The sequence below is a fragment of the Aquarana catesbeiana genome, linkage group LG02, assembly GCF_042186555.1.
Source record: "Aquarana catesbeiana isolate 2022-GZ linkage group LG02, ASM4218655v1, whole genome shotgun sequence".
Taxonomy (NCBI): domain Eukaryota; kingdom Metazoa; phylum Chordata; class Amphibia; order Anura; family Ranidae; genus Aquarana; species Aquarana catesbeiana.
In genome coordinates this window covers 457,829,202-457,845,508 of record NC_133325.1, presented here as the reverse complement: position 1 = coordinate 457,845,508, position 16,307 = coordinate 457,829,202, and the positions used below count along the sequence as shown (strand labels likewise).

At 46.5% G+C, this 16,307-nt stretch overlaps 1 protein-coding gene across 1 annotated transcript in view; it reads left to right on the top strand.

Annotated features, from left to right (window-relative positions):
• The first annotated feature begins 15,867 nt into the window (after nucleotides 1-15,867).
• The window catches only part of GPR161 (G protein-coupled receptor 161), a 48,573-nt gene continuing 48,133 nt past the window's right edge, over nucleotides 15,868-16,307 (top strand). Inside the window, exon 1 of the mRNA XM_073615637.1 lies at nucleotides 15,868-15,964. The gene's annotated coding sequence lies outside the window, so the exon portion shown is untranslated. The remainder of the gene's footprint in view (nucleotides 15,965-16,307) is intronic.

Here is a 16,307-nt window from a genome sequence, read left to right as displayed (position 1 = left end):
TAAATACGGTAGTTTGAGTGAGCATTGGCACCTAAGGCCCCTTTCACACGGGACGGATCCGTGTTGATCCGCCCCGTGAACATCCGCTGCTCAGCGGGGATCGCTCCGTTTTCCCCAGCTGAGCCGGCGGATGACAGGGCGGGACCCGCACACTGTGCAGGGACCGCCCTGTCAGATCTCCGCTCTCCCCTATGGGGGATCGGATGAACACGGACCGTCTGTCCGTGATCATCCGATCCGCTCTGCAGACGGATAGAAAAATAGGATTTTCTTCCGTCCGCAGAATCGGACGAGAGCGGAGCCAGATGGCATCGGGTGTTAGCGGATGTACATCCACTGACGCCCGCTATCCCATAGGGATGCATGTATGTCCGTATTTCATCCGAAAACGGATGGATGAAATACGGACATACGGTCCGCATGTGTGAAAGGGGCCTAAGACAAGAAGTGTGTTATTATGTCAGGAGCTCCTCCTGTATGTATCTATCCTCCTATATACACCCATCCCCCTCCATTCCTGACTATAGAGAGAGATCCCATCCTCTGAATATGTCACACCTAGACAAGTCCTCCCCTCCCTTATCTATATACCATCACCTTTGTATGTACAGTGGGGCAAAAAAGTATTTAGTCAGCCACCAATTGTGCAAGTTCTCCCACTTAAAAAGATGAGAGAGGCCTTTAATTGTCATCATAGGTATACCTCAACTATGAGAGACAAAATGTGGAAACAAATCCAGACAATCACATTGTCTGATTTTTGAAAGAATTTATTTGCGAATTATGGTGGAAAATAAGTATTTGGTCACCTACAAACAAGCAAGATTTCTGGCTCTCACAGACCTGTATCTTCTTCTTTAAGAGGCTCCTCTGTCCTCCACTCATTACCTGTATTAATGGCACCTGTTTGAACTTGTTATCAGTATAAAAGACACCTGTCCACAACCTCAAACAGTCACACTCCAAACTCCACTATGGTGAAGACCAAAGAGCTGTCGAAGGACACCAGAAACAAAATTGTAGACCTGCACCAGGCTGGGAAGACTAAATCTGCAATAGGCAAGCAGCTTGGTGTGAAGAAATCAACTGTGGGAGCAATAATTAGAAAATGGAAGACATACAAGACCACTGATAATCTCTCTCGATCTGGGGCTCCACGCAAGAGCTCACCCCGTGAGGTCAAAATGATCACAAGAATGGTGAGCAAAAATCACAGAACCACACGGGGGGACCTAGTGAATGACCTGCAGAGAGCTGGGACCAACGTAACAAAGGCTACCATTAGTAACACACTACGCCGCCAGGGACTTAGATCCTGCAGTGTCAGACGTGTCCCCCTGCTTAAGTCAGTACATGTCCAGGCCCGTCTGAGGTTTGCTAGAGAGCATTTGGATGATCCAAAAGAGGATTGGGAGAATGTCATATGGTCAGATGAAACCAAAGTAGAACTGTTTGGTAGAAACACAACTCTTCGTGTTTGGAGGAGAGAGAATGCTGAGTTGCAACCAACGAACACCATACCTACTGTGAAGCATGGGGGTGGCAACATCATGCTTTGGGGCTGTTTCTCTGCAAAGGGAACAGGGCGACTGATCCGTGTACATGAAAGAATGAATGGGGCCATGTATCGTGAGATTTTTAGTGCAAACCTCCTCCCATCAGCAAGGGCATTGAAGATGAAACGTGGCTGGGTCTTTCAGCATGACAATGATCCCAAACACACCGCCTGGGCAACAAAGGAGTGGCTTCGTAAGAAGCATTTCAAGGTCCTGGAGTGGCCTAGCCAGTCTCCAGATCTCAACCCCATAGAAAACCTTTGGAGGGAGTTGAAAGTCCGTGTTGCCAAGCGACAGCCCCAAAACATCACTGCTCTAGAGGAGATCTGCATGGAGGAATGAGCCAACATACCAGCAACAGTGTGTGACAACCTTGTGAAGACTTACAGAAAATGTTTGACCTCTGTCATTGCCAACAAAGGATATATAACAAAGTATTGAGATGAACTTTTGATATTGACCAAATACTTATTTTCCACCATTATTTGCAAATAAATTATTTCAAAAATCAGACAATGTGATTGGGGGGGGGGGGGGGTGTATGACACATGCGCATTGTAAACGTATTGGTCCAGTGGGAGAATTTTGTATTTTTTACCCATTTAGAAGTATTGCAAAAAATGTCCCTATGTAACCAATGGATTGGTATTTGGGGCTCTGTATCTTTAAATTTCTACAGTAAAATCATATCATAATGTAAGACCCCTTTCAACTGAGGCAGTTTTCAGGCGCTTTCACGCTAAAAAAGCACCTGAAAAGTTCACGAAAAACCTATTTCCATTAAAATCAATAAATGCTTTCACACTGGGGCAGTGGGCTGACAGGGCGGTGAAAAAACTCCCCTCTCCATTGAAATTAATGGAAAGCTCTTCAAAAGTGCCTGAAAAGCTCTTCAAAAGCGCTCAAATGTTTTACTGGCAGTTTAGAAGCGCCTCAGTGTGAAAGGGGCCTAAATGTTAGAGAGGGTGATGTAATATATAAGATAATGATTACACAGAGCTGTCACGCATAGATTATGTTATATCTAGTTTTTCTGTGTTGAATATCCAACCAAAAATCTTGTCTGATAGCAAGACCACTGATTTGCAACTGTCTGATGGCTTGACTCCAGTGTGTGTGGTGGGGTGTCAGGAGCTCCTCCTTTGTGTATCTATCCTCCTATATACACCCATCCCCCTCCATTCCTGTCTATAGAGATAGATCCCATCCTCTGTATATGTCACACCTAGACAGGTCCTCCCCTCTCCCATCTATATACCATCAGCTCCCCCATCTATATACCATCGCCTCTGTATATATACCTCCCAATCTGTATACCATCACCTCTGTATATATACCTCCCAATCTGTATACCATCACCTCTGTATATATACCTCCCGATCTATATACCATCACCTCTGTATATATACCTCCCCATCTATATACCATCACCTCTGTATATATCTCTCCCCATCTATATACCATCACCTCTGTATATATACCTCCCCTCCCCGTCTATATACCATCAACCCTGTATATATACCTCCCCTCCACCATCTATATACCATCACTTCTGTATATATACCTACCCTCCCCGTCTATATACCATTAAGTATATATATAGCTCTCCACCATCTATATACCATCACCTCTGTATATATACCTCCCCTCCCCATCTATATACCATCACCTCTGTATATATACCTCCCCTCCCCATCTATATACCTCTCTCCACCATCTATATACCATCACCTCTGTATATATACAATCACCTCTGTATATATATACCTCCCCTCCCCATCTATATACCATGACTTCTGTATATATATATATATATATATATATATATATATATATCCCCACCCTCATCTCTATACCATGACCTCTGTATATATACCTCCCCTCCCCATCTATATACCATGATCTCTGTATATATACCTCCCCTCCCCATCTATATACCATCACCTCTGTATATATACCTCCCCTTGCCCATCTATATACCATCACCTCTGTATGTATCTCTCCCCATCTATATACCATCATCTCTGTATATAGCTCTCTCCATCTATATACCATCACCTCTGTATATATACCTCCCCTCTCCCATCTATATACCATGACCTCTGTATATATACCTCCCCTCCCTTATCTATATACATCCCCTCCCCCATCTATATACCATCACCTTTGTATGTATATATACCTCCCCTCCACCATCTATATACCATCACTTCTGTATATATACCTTCCCTCCCCATCTATATACCTCTCTCCACCATCTATATACCATCACCTCGTATATATACCTCCCCATCTATATACCATCACCTCTGTATATATACCTCCCCTCCCCCATCTATATACCATCACCTCTGTATATATACCTCCCCTCCCCTCGCCCATTTATATACCATCACCTCTCTCTATATCTCTCCCCATCTATATACCATCACCTCTATATATATACCTCCCCTCCCCGTCTATATACTATCACCTCTGTGCATACAACCCCAGTACTCCTTTCCAGACTTAGGGTATGTAGCATACTCAATCCTGGGCCAAAAAAAAGGATAACAAGTGTCAAGGCACTGTGGTGGCCAGGCCATGTGTACAACCCCAGTACTCCTTTCCAGACTTAGGGTATGTAGCACACTCAATCCTGGACTAAAAAAAATGAAGGATGACAAGTCTCAAGGCGCTGCTGTGGCCAGGAAGTGCGTACAACCCCAGTACTCCTTTCCAGACTTCGGGTATGTAGCACACTCAATCCTGGACCAAAAAAAAAAAGAAGGATGACAAGTGTCAAGCTGCTGCAGTGACCAGGCCATGCGTACAACACCAGTACTCCTTTTCAGACTTAGAGTATGTAGCACACTTAATCCTATAGTTAAAAAAAAAGGGTGACAAGTAACAAGCCGCAGCAGTAGCCAGGCCATGTGTACAACCCCAGTACTCTTTTCCAGACTTAGGGTATGTAGCACACTCAATCCTGGACCAAAAAATAAAGAGTGACAAGTGTCAAGCTGCTGCGGTGGTCAGTCCGTATGTACAGCCCCAGTACTCCTTTCTATACTTAGGCTATGTAGCACAATCAATCCTGGACCAAAAAAAAAAAAAAGTGACAAGTGTCAAGCCGCTGCAGTGGCCAGGCTGTGCGTAAAACCAATGAGCTTCTGTTCAATTAGGCTTTGGTAATAAAACCTGGAAACTCATTGGTTTCTATGCAGAAGTGAGCCTGATTGTACTCCTTTCCAGACTTGGGGTATGTAGCACACTCAATCCTGGACCAAGAAAAAAAAAAAAAAAAGAATGACAAGTGTAAAGCCGCTGCTGTGGCCAGGCTGTGCGTACAACCCCAGTACTCCTTTCCAGACGTAGGGTCTATAGCATACTCAGTCCTGGACCAAAAAAAAAAGGATGACAAGTGTGAAGCCGCTGCGGTGGCCAGGTATGCAGCTGTAATATTATGATTATATATTATCACTTTAACCGGTTCCTGACCGGCTCACGCACATTTACTGTGGCACAATGGCACCTCTGCACAAAATACCGTACATATATACAGGGTTCCCTTTAAGTGCCACCAGAGGGCGTGCAATCATGTGCACGAGAGCCGGCCATGGGGATTTGTGGGTGTAAACACACATATCCCTGTGCTGTCACGGGAGAGGAGACATAACGTTGTTCTTACTAAGCAGCAACAACGATGTGTCCCCTCCCCCTGTCAGTCCTATCCCCATACAGTGTTAACCCCTTCCCTGCCAGTGACATTTACACAGTAATTAGTGCTTATTTATAGCACTGAACGCTGTATAAATGTCAATGGTCCCAAAAATGTGTCAAAAGCGTCCGATCTGTCCGTCACAATGTCGCAGTACCGCTAAAAATCGCAGATCACCGCCATTACTAATAACAAATATTAATAAATAATAAAAATGCCACAAATCTTTCCCATAGTTTGTAGACGCTATAACTTTTGTCAATATACACTTATTGCGATTTTTTTTTTTTTTTTTACCAAAAATATGTAGAATAATATATATTTGCCTAAACTGATGAAAAAAAAATGATAATCACCCCGCCCCCTAGAGGAGAGAGGTTTTTTTTTGTTTTTACCCAGCTATTACCTTAGCTCCGCCCCTTGGTTTGCAGGTCCCGCCCCCTTGGTGGGGTGGTGTGTGTGGGTGTGACTGAATAGTGGGGGGAGGGGTGAGAAGATGGCGGCTGGGGGTACAGGGGAGGTGAGTGAGTGAGGGGGCCCTCACCTCTGTAACCTGCCTGAGCTGACAGGATTGGCAGGATCATCAGACGAAAATAAACAAAAAATTCCTACAAAATTGACTTCTGTACAACCCCCCTGTTGCATTTTCCCCGATGGATCAGCATCACAGGCTATATCTGACAGCACTGATCAGTGTATTCTGATGGTGGGAAAGCCTCCTCACTGTTGGAATACAATGGCTGAGCGGGGAGGATTCCCCAATCCACATTGAGTGTTCCGGGGTGTGCTACTTACAGAGTGCAGAATTCAGGGTTCAGGGGTGTGCTATGTACAGAGTTCAGGGGTGTGCTACGTACAGAGTGCAGAGTTCAGGGGTGTGCAACGTACAGAGTGCAGAGTTCAAGGTTCAGGGGTGTGCTAAGTATAGAGTACAGAGTTCAGGGGTGTGCTACGTACAGAGTGCACAGTTTAGGGGTGTGCTCCTCACAGAGTTCAGGGGTGTGCTATGTACAGAGTGCAGACTTCAGGGGTGTGCTATGTATAGAGTGCAGAGTTCAGGGATGTGCTATGTATAGAGTGCAGAGTTCAGGGGTGTGCTATGTATAGAGTGCAGAGTTCAGGGGTGTGCCATGTATAGAGTGCAGAGTTTAGGGGTGTGCTATGCATAGAGTGCAGAGTTCAAGGTTGTGCTATGTACAGAGTGCAGAGTTCAGGGGTGTGCTGCGTACAGAGTGCACAGTTCATTGGTGTGCTACATACAGAGTGTACAGTTCAGGGGTGTGCTACATACAGAGTGCACAGTTTAAGGGGTGTGCTACATACAGAGTGCACAGTTTAGGGTTGTGCTGTGGACAGAGTGCAGCATGCAGGGGTGTGCTACGTACAGAGTGCAGAGTTCAGGGGTGTGCTACATACAGAGTGCAGAGTTCAGGAGTTTGCTATCTACAGAGTGCAGAGTTCAGGGGTGTGCTATGTACAGAGTGCAGAGTTCAGGGGTATGCTGTGTACAGAGTGCAGAGTTCAGGGGTGTGCTATGTACAGAGTGCAGAGTTCAGGGGTGTGCTATGTACAGAGTGCAGAGTTCGGGGGTGTGCTACGTACAGAGTGCAGAGTTCGGGGGTGTGCTACATACAGAGTGCAGAGTTCGGGGGTGTGCTACGTACAGAGTGCAGACTTCAGGGGTGTGCTATGTATAGAGTGCAGAGTTCAGGGATGTGCTATGTATAGAGTGCAGAGTTCAGGGGTGTGCTATGTATAGAGTGCAGAGTTCAGGGGTGTGCTACATACAGAGTGTACAGTTCAGGGGTGTGCTACGTACAGAGTGCACAGTTTAAGGGGTGTGCTACATACAGAGTGCACAGTTTAGGGTTGTGCTGTGGACAGAGTGCAGCATTCAGGGGTGTGCTACGTACAGAGTGCAGAGTTCAGGAGTTTGCTATCTACAGAGTGCAGAGTTCAGGGGTGTGCTATGTACAGAGTGCAGAGTTCAGGGGTATGCTGTGTACAGAGTGCAGAGTTCAGGGGTGTGCTATGTACAGAGTGCAGAGTTCAGGGGTGTGCTATGTACAGAGTGCAGAGTTCGGGGGTGTGCTACGTACAGAGTGCAGAGTTCGGGGGTATGCTACATACAGAGTGCAGAGTTCGGGGGTGTGCTACGTACAGAGTGCAGAGTTCAGGGGTGTGCTACGTACAGAGTGCAGAGTTCAGGGGTGTGCTACGTACAGAGTGCAGAGTTCAGGGGTGTGCTACGTACAGAGTGCAGAGTTCACTGGTTTGCTACGTACAGAGTGCAGAGTTCACGGGTGTGCTACGTACAGAGTGCAGAGCTCAGGGGTGTGCTACGTACAGAGTTCAGGGATGTGCTATGTGTAGAGTGCAGAGTTCAGGGGTGTGCTATGAATAGAGTGCAGAGTTCAGGGATGTGCTATGTATAGAGTGCAGAGTTCAGGGGTGTGCTATGTATAGAGTGCAGAGTTCAGGGGTGTGCTATGTATAGAGTGCAGAGTTCAGGGGTGTGCTATGTATAGAGTGCAGAGTTTAGGGGTGTGCTATGCATAGAGTGCAGAGTTCAAGGTTGTGCTATGTACAGAGTGCAGAGTTCAGGGGTGTGCTGCGTACAGAGTGCACAGTTCATTGGTATGCTACATACAGAGTGTACAGTTCAGGGGTGTGCTACATACAGAGTGCACAGTTTAAGGGGTGTGCTACATACAGAGTGCACAGTTTAGGGTTGTGCTGTGGACAGAGCGCAGCATTCAGGGGTGTGCTACGTACAGAGTGCAGAGTTCAGGGGTGTGCTACATACAGAGTGCAGAGTTTAGGAGTTTGCTATCTACAGAGTGCAGAGTTCAGGGGTGTGCTATGTACAGAGTGCAGAGTTCAGGGGTATGCTATGTACAGAGTGCAGAGTTCAGGGGTGTGCTATGTACAGAGTGCAGAGTTCAAGGGTTTTCTATGTACAGAGTGCAGAGTTCAGGGGTGTGCTATGTACAGAGTGCAGAGTTCGGGGGTGTGCTACGTACAGAGTGCAGAGTTCAGGGGTGTGCTACGTACAGAGTGCAGAGTTCAGGGGTGTGCTACGTACAGAGTGCAGAGTTCACTGGTTTGCTACGTACAGAGTGCAGAGTTCATGGGTGTGCTACGTACAGAGTGCAGAGCTCAGGGGTGTGCTACGTGCAGAGTTCAGGGGTGTACTACATGCAGAGTTCAGGGGTGTTCTACGTGCAGATTTCATGGGTGTGCTACGTGCAGAGTTCAGGGGTGTGCTACGTACACAGTGCAGAGTTCAGGGGTGTGCCACGTGCAGAGTTCAGGGGTGTGCTACGTACAGAGTGCAGAGTTCAGTGGTGTGCTACATGCAGAGTTCAGGGGTGTGCTACGTACAGAGTGCAGAGTTCAGGGGTGTGCTACGTGCAGAGTTCAGGGGTGTGCTATATACAGAGTTCACGGGTGTGCTATGTACAGAGTGCAGAGTTCACGGGTGTGCTACGTGCAGAGTTCAGTTTTTGCTACGTGCAGAGTTCACTGGTGGGCTAAGTGCAGAGTTCACGGGTGGGCTACGTGCAGAGTTACGGGGTGTGCTACATGCAGAGTTCAGGGGTATGCTACGTACAGAGTGCAGAGTTCGGGGGTGTGCTACGTACAGAGTGCAGAGTTCGGGGGTGTGCTACGTACAGAGTGCAGAGTTCACGGGTGTGCTACATACAGAGTGCAGAGTTCACGGGTGTGCTACGTGCAGAGTTCAGGGATGTGCTACGTACAGAGTTCAGGAGTGTGCTTCGTACAAAGTGCAGAGTTCAGGGGTGTGCTACGTACAGAATTCAGGGGTGTGCTACAGTAGTGTAGGTCTTTAGACTAGCATTAGGGGAAAAAAATTGCACTTAGTATCACTTTAAGGTGGAGAAGGATGCTGACCCCTGCTATAAAGGAGTTTTACATGTGCTACAGACAGAGCCAGGAAAAGGGGTGGGCATTTGTGAGGTCAGGCACTGATGTTGGACAAGAAGGCCTGGGTCGCAGTTTCCGCTCTAATTCATCCCAAAGGTGTTCTATCGGGTTGAGGTCAGGACTCTGTGCAGGCCAGTCAAGTTCCTTCATGTCTTCATGGACCTTGCTTTATGCACTGGTCCAAATCATTTGATTGAGGGGGGAGTATGGTGTGGGGTTGTTTTTCAGGGGTTGGGCTTGGCCCCTTAGTTCCAGTGAAGGGAACTCCTGAGATGTCAGCATACCAAGACATTTTGGACAATTTCATGCTCCCAACTTTGTGGGAACAGTTTGGGGATGGCCCCTTCCTGTTCCAACATGACTGCACACCAGTGCACAAAGCAAGGTCCATAAAGACATGGATGAGTGAATTTGGGGCGCAGGAACTTGACTGGCCTGTATTAGCACGGAGACTGTGAGCCAGGCCTTCTAGTCCACATCAGTGCCTGACCTCACAAATGCTCTTCTGGAAGAATGGTCAAACATTTCCATTAGACACACCCCTAAACCTTGTTGACAGCCTTCCCAGAAGAGTTAAAGCTGTTATACCTACAAAAGTTGGGCCAACTCAATATAAAGGAGTTTTACGCGTGCTACCGTGTATTCCTACAGAGAGGCAGGAAAAGGGGTGGGCAGGAGGGGGCGGCTGCCCTGGGCACTGTGGTATCATCATCAAGTGAGGTGGGGAGCACTGGAAAAGTGATCGAGGGGGAGGGGATTTGTGTTGGAAGGGGGAATTGGGGGATGGCAAGAATTGTTCTAAGAGGGGAAATTTAGGGGGGGGGGTGCTAGGAGTGGTGATTTGGAGGAATTTGTTTTTGGGGGGGGGGGGGCATTTGTGCTAGGAGGGGGGTTTGTGCTAGAAGAGGTGATATGGTAGAGGGGGAGGGGAATTGTGCTAGAAGGGGATTTTTTTTGTTTTGGGGGGGTTTGTGCTAGTAGAGATGATTGGTAGAGGATTTGTGCTAGGAGGGGCCATTTTTTTGGGGGGAGGGGGGTTATTTGTGCTGGGGGGGATTTGGGGATGGTAAAGATTTGTGCTGGGAGGGGGGATTTCCGCAGGGGGGTGAATTTGTACTGGGAGGAGGGGGGATTTATGCTTGTGAGCAGTGCTCAATTTTTTTTTTGGGGGGGGGGGATTTTTGCTGACACATTATGCTCATACATCTTGGAGGGGGCACCCTGGGCTCTAGATGACCTTGTCCCAGCACTGCCTACAGATTTATATAGCACAGCTCCACTTAAATTCTTCCTTAATGTGGGACTAATGCTGCATACACACGAGCGGACATCTCGTCGCACTGAACTCCGAAGGACTTTTCAATGGCGTTCCGATGGATTTCCGCCGAAACAGACTTGCCTACACACGATCCCACCAAAGTCCGATCGTTTCGAACATGATTGCCTACGACCGGACTAGAAAAGGAAGTTCAATAGCCAGTAGCCAATAGCTGCCCTTGCGTCGTTTTCGGACCGTCGGACTAGCATACAGACGAACATTTTTTTCGATAGGAATCAAGTCCGTCGGAAAGATTTGAAACATGTTCTATTTCTAAAGTTCGTCAGAATTTTTCGACAGAAAAGGTCCGATGAAGCCCACACATGATCGGAATGTCCGACCGATTCATTCTGTCTGACCTTTTCTGCCGGAAAGTCCGGTCGTGTGTACACGGCATAAGATGCACAGAAAAAAAACCACTGAGCAAACCTAAAACATACGTTAAAAATATGTCCTCAATTTCTAACACTACAGTATAAATCAAAAGGTTCCTCACCTCTTGTCATCCCATGTATGTGTGACCCGCTGGATGAAGAAGATATACTGTACAGTATAAGTCTGCTGCTGTATGGTGCCGTTTACAAGTATGCAAAATCTTCTTATATATATAATCTGATTACTACTGACTGACTTAGAGCATTCAGCCTGTCATGCATAGCATTCATTTTAAAGAAATCTGTTTTAATTCATCAGACACCCAAGCTCCAGGCTTCTTCAGGAAAAATGAAAAGTCAGCAGCTGCAAATAATGTAGCTGCTGACTTTTAATATTAGGACACCTACCTGTCCACAAATCGGGTATGTTCACCCGAGCTGATTTTTCATTTGGCTCTCGGGTGCTGCCACCGCCATCTTGGGAAGGGGAAATTGGCAGTGAACAGCCCGTTCCCCCTACTGCTCATGCTGGAAGCACGCTGCGCTTTGTGAATGGCTCGGCGGCGGGAGAAGGAGGAGGGGGCCGAACTTCTGGATGAGTTTGCCGCAGGTGAAACCAGATGCCTGCTCCCCTCTTCCCCACCCGAAAGGTGGCAAATGTGGCAGCAGAGGGGGAGGGAGGGAGGAGGAAAATAAGCGGAGCTTCCCCTTTAGGGTGGAGCTCCTCTTTAAAGTAGCTTTTTATTGGCTTTTGCTGAAGCTATATGTTCATTTTTTTTTTCTAAAACAGGTTTCCCCACTTTAATAGCCCATACACACGATCCAAAAATCGGACGAAAAATACCACTTTTGAAGTGATCGTACAATAATGGGATTATTAGTACGCAGCTTTCGAGAGCCGATCACAACAGTTTATCTGATTATATACAATTGGACAAGCACGAAAATTTTTCTTGTACGACACCAGATCGTACGATTTTCTTTTAACCGCTTAAGGACCGTCCCATATACATGTACTGCAGCAGGGCGGCCTTTTGGCTCTGGGGCACGCACACCCCCGGAGTCGCGCTTCTGCTGTGATTGGACACAGTGGGAGCCAATCCCCGGGTCCGACAGCCAGCTACCTGCAATCGTTCTCTGGAGAGACAGAATGGCGGCCTGCCTATGTAAACAAGGCAGACCCTCGTTCTGTCAGAGATGGAGAGAGAGATCTGTGATTCCTGCTAATCGGGTCTCTTCCTCAAGTCAGTCCATCCCCCACACAGTAAGAAAGCACACCCAGGGAACACAGTTAACCCTCTGATTACCCTTTTTGTTAACCGCTTCCCTGCCAGTGTCATTTATACAGTGACAGTGCATTTTTTTTAGCACTGATCACTGTATTGGTGTCACTGGTCCTCAAAAAGTGTCACTTAGTGTCAGATTTGTCCGCCGCAATGTCTCAGTCCCACAAAAAATCGCTGCCATTACTAGTAAAAACAATTTTTAAAAAAAGTCAATAAATCTATCCCGTAGTTTGTAGATGCTATAACTTTTGCGCAAACCAATCAATATATGCTTTTTGGGATTTTTTTTTAACCAAAAACATGTAGCAAAATAAAAATTGGCCTAAACTGATGAAAAAAATTGATTTTTTTTACATTTTTTTATTGGATATATTTTATAGCAGAGAGTAAAAAATATATATTTTTTTTCAAAATTGTCATTTTTTTTTGTTTATAGCGCAAAAAATAAAAACCGCAGAGGTGATCAAATACCACCAAAAGAAAGCTCTATTTGTGGGAAAAAAAATGACATCAATTTTATTTGGGTACAGTGTCGCACGACCGCGCAATTGTTAGTTAAAGCAACACAGTGCCGTATTGCAAAAAATGGCCTGGTCATTAAGGGGTAAAACCTTCCGGAGTTGAAGTGGTTAATCAGTACAGCTGTCATTCAAAAATACAATACAAATACACAACAACACATTATATCACTTCTGATATTGTATCCAGTTCTACGAGAATTTTCGTAACTTTAGTAAACTCTTCATTTTCGATATGCGACTAGCATGCAAAGAAAAACAGATGATCTGTAGTCCGTTTTTTTTTTCGGATTGTGTGTACGGGCCATAAGTGTTCATGCACATAACAGATTACAATTTAATAAGGAGGGACAAGTGGTACAGAACGTAATAACTGTGAGAAATGAGCTAGTGGGGAAAATAAAAAATTTTTAGGTGGAGGGCAGGATTTTTTTTCTAATTAATTCATGCCTCAAGTCCATGGTGCAGTGCGCACTTTTTGTTCTAATTAAAGTGGTTGTAAACCCTTCCATATACCCAGTAAAGTGATTATCCTCAGGTGATGCACAGAGATGAAACAAATCCTCCTACATAACTTGTACCTATTTATCTGCAGTTTTCGTTTCTCTACATCCATGCAAAGTGCTGAGTTTTTAAAGCTTGTCAGAGCTGTCAGAAAAAAGGGGAGAGAGAGGTAGAGCCCTTGCACACTGGGGCGGGGGCGGCATCGGCGGTAAAACGCCGCTATTAATAGCGGCGTTTTACCGTCGGTATGCGGCCGCTAGCGGGGCGGTTTTACCCCCCGCTAGCGGCCGAGAAAGGGTTAAAAACCACCGCAAAGCGCCTCTCCAGAGGCGCATTGCCGGCGGTATAGCCGCGCCGTCCCATTGATTTCAATGGGCAGGAGCGGTAAAGGAGCGGTATACACACCGCTCCTTCACCGCTCCGAAGATGCTGCTAGCAGGACTTTTATTACCGTCCTGCCAGCGCATCGCTCCAGTGTGCAAGCCCTCGGGGCTTTCACACAGGAATACATGCAGCGGCACTTTCGGGGCAGTTTGCAGGCGCTATTATTAGCGCAATAGCGCCTGCAAACCGCCCCAGTGTGCAAGGGCTCTCAATAATACACTCTGCAGAGCTCAGTGAAATGTGTGAGAGCTGATTGGAGGGAACAGCAACTTCCCCCTTCACACAGCAAACAGGAACAGAGCTGAGGCTGTTAATCTGCTGGAGGTCCCTCCCCTGTCACCATTTTTCTCTTGGTGTCAGGAAAACTTGTCAGAAGTGATTGTAAGCTCTAACGAGCAGGGTTCTCTGATTCCCACTGTATTAAATTGTATTGTAATTGTACTGCCTGCCCTTATGTTGTAAAGGCCTGCGTAAGCTGTCAGCATCTAAATCCTGTATAATAATAATCAGGGTTTTTTTTTCTCAGAGAATAGGTGCAGGAACTCAATCATGCCCACCACACACACATACCTGCCAAATGGCATCAAATAGTAGCTCTTCCCTTTGCATACATACAACCCCTCCCTCCGCTGCCCTCATCTTCTCCCCCATCCTTAAAAGCTCCACCATCTGTCATATTTCTTACCTTTGTTGCAATATTAAGCTGAATCACCTATCCAGATGTAGTACCTCCCAGCTTACTATACTACAGTCACTTGCAAGGGAGATCATGCAGTAGGAGCATCAACAACTGGTCACCAGGGAAAAAATGGAGACCACAGAGGGTGCAGCCTACCACACACCCTCTCCTGCCCATGACTGCACTGAACCCTGGGCACCTGTTCTGTATCTCCCTTGTCCCTGTCCGGCACTCAGTGGGATCTGCATAGGGGATCTGACCTGTGGGAGCCACTGGGAGATAAGCTATCACTTGTAAACACAGAAGCTGGATTTCAGTGTTACCAAGTGATAGTGGTGAGCAGAAAGCAGAAGACCTGAGCCAGAGGTGGTGGAACTGAGTTCCCCCTAGTTCCTGCTGAAAAAATAATAATAATAATTCATGCTAATAGCAGAGGAATAAAGCAGCAGACATGAATTACACTTTGTGCTAGTAATTGAGACAAGTACACACTAGAGATGGGCTCAGGCGTGTTCGGGATCATAGTCCCAACCCACCTGCCCGATCCCACCAGGAAGATGCACACCGATAATCAGAGGCAGTGAGACATTTTCCGATCTGTACAGCTGCGGACTGGGAAATGTCTCACTGCCTGTGATTATCGGTGTGCAGTGTCAGCTTCCTGGTGGGATCGGGCAGTTGGGTTGGGACTAGGATCCCGAACACGCCTGAGCCCATTACTACCAAGCGAACCCAAGTGAACCAAAAAAATACAAATGAACACACACACCAAAAAGGTGTGTGGAATGGTCCCCTACCGAAAAGCCCCCTCAATTACCCAGCCTCCTCATTGGAACATGAGTTCGGATAACATGAGTTTGAAGCATGCCCTAGCTAGGGTTGCCACCTGTCCGGTTTCTGTCCGCCTGAAACCTGGACACATGATTCAAAACCCTGACTGTCTGGGTGAATCCCGGGCAGGTGGCAACCCTAGCTGGGGCATGCTTCAAACTCAACCGTATCCGAACTCACATTATTCAGACCGGGCTGTGGCTCCCCAAGACTATCCAAGATAGTCACACACAAATCTGTTGCTGTCCGGGAGTTGCTGGTGGCTGTCAGGGGGCAGGTTGGCATTACTGGGGGGGCATGATGTCAGCAAGGGCAATTTGGCCACACCAACTTTTCGCTGTGGCATGCTATGCGCACTGCATTTCTACTCTCCTTGGTGCACCGAAAGGTGCTCCAGGCTGCAAAAGTGTTTTGGGTTTGGCTTGAAGAAAAGGTGGCAACCCTAGTCCCAGTTCATCTTCTACTTATACCAAACCACATGCAAGAAAGAAAGAAAAAAAAAAACTGTTTTTTTTTGCACATGATGAAAATCAGTGACAACGTGCAACTACATAGCTTTCAGTAGTTTTTTTATGGCCAACAACACATATTGAATCTGCTTTTTTTATAACAATCTAATACATGTATATAAAATATAAAATTGTATATTTTTCTATAACAAGTTTTGTGATTTTGTCATACAGATCACGATCACTACTGCTAATCAATCACAAGCATCACACGGAAGTAGTAGACAGCAGTGAGACGCACCCTTGCGTTCCACGTACAGGAAGTGGCAGAAGACACCGGCCTGTAGTTCCGGGTCTACCTGGACCACTCGATCTAGGCATGGAATCTTTGCAGTATTAGCAGCCAAGGAACAAAAGGTAAGTGGAACTATGTGCTTTGTGTAACACGGCGGTAGTTCCGTAGTGCAAGGTGTATGTGTAGAGAAAGGTAAAGCTGGTGGACTGGAGCCTGTGCTGTCTATATAACAATGGGGAAGGCTAGGCGTTCCTACCGAGCACAACTTCACACAGAGGACGGGGCTGTGATTGTAGGGATGCTCTGCATGCTTGCTATTATATATATATTATTTATATGGCGCAGCCAGCATGCCTGGCTATTGTATGACACTGCTGTGGCAGCATTGACAATTGGGGTTTATTAAAAAAAAAAAAAAAAAGGCACATTTTTAATGTAGGAGGCATTATAAACACAAGTGTTTTG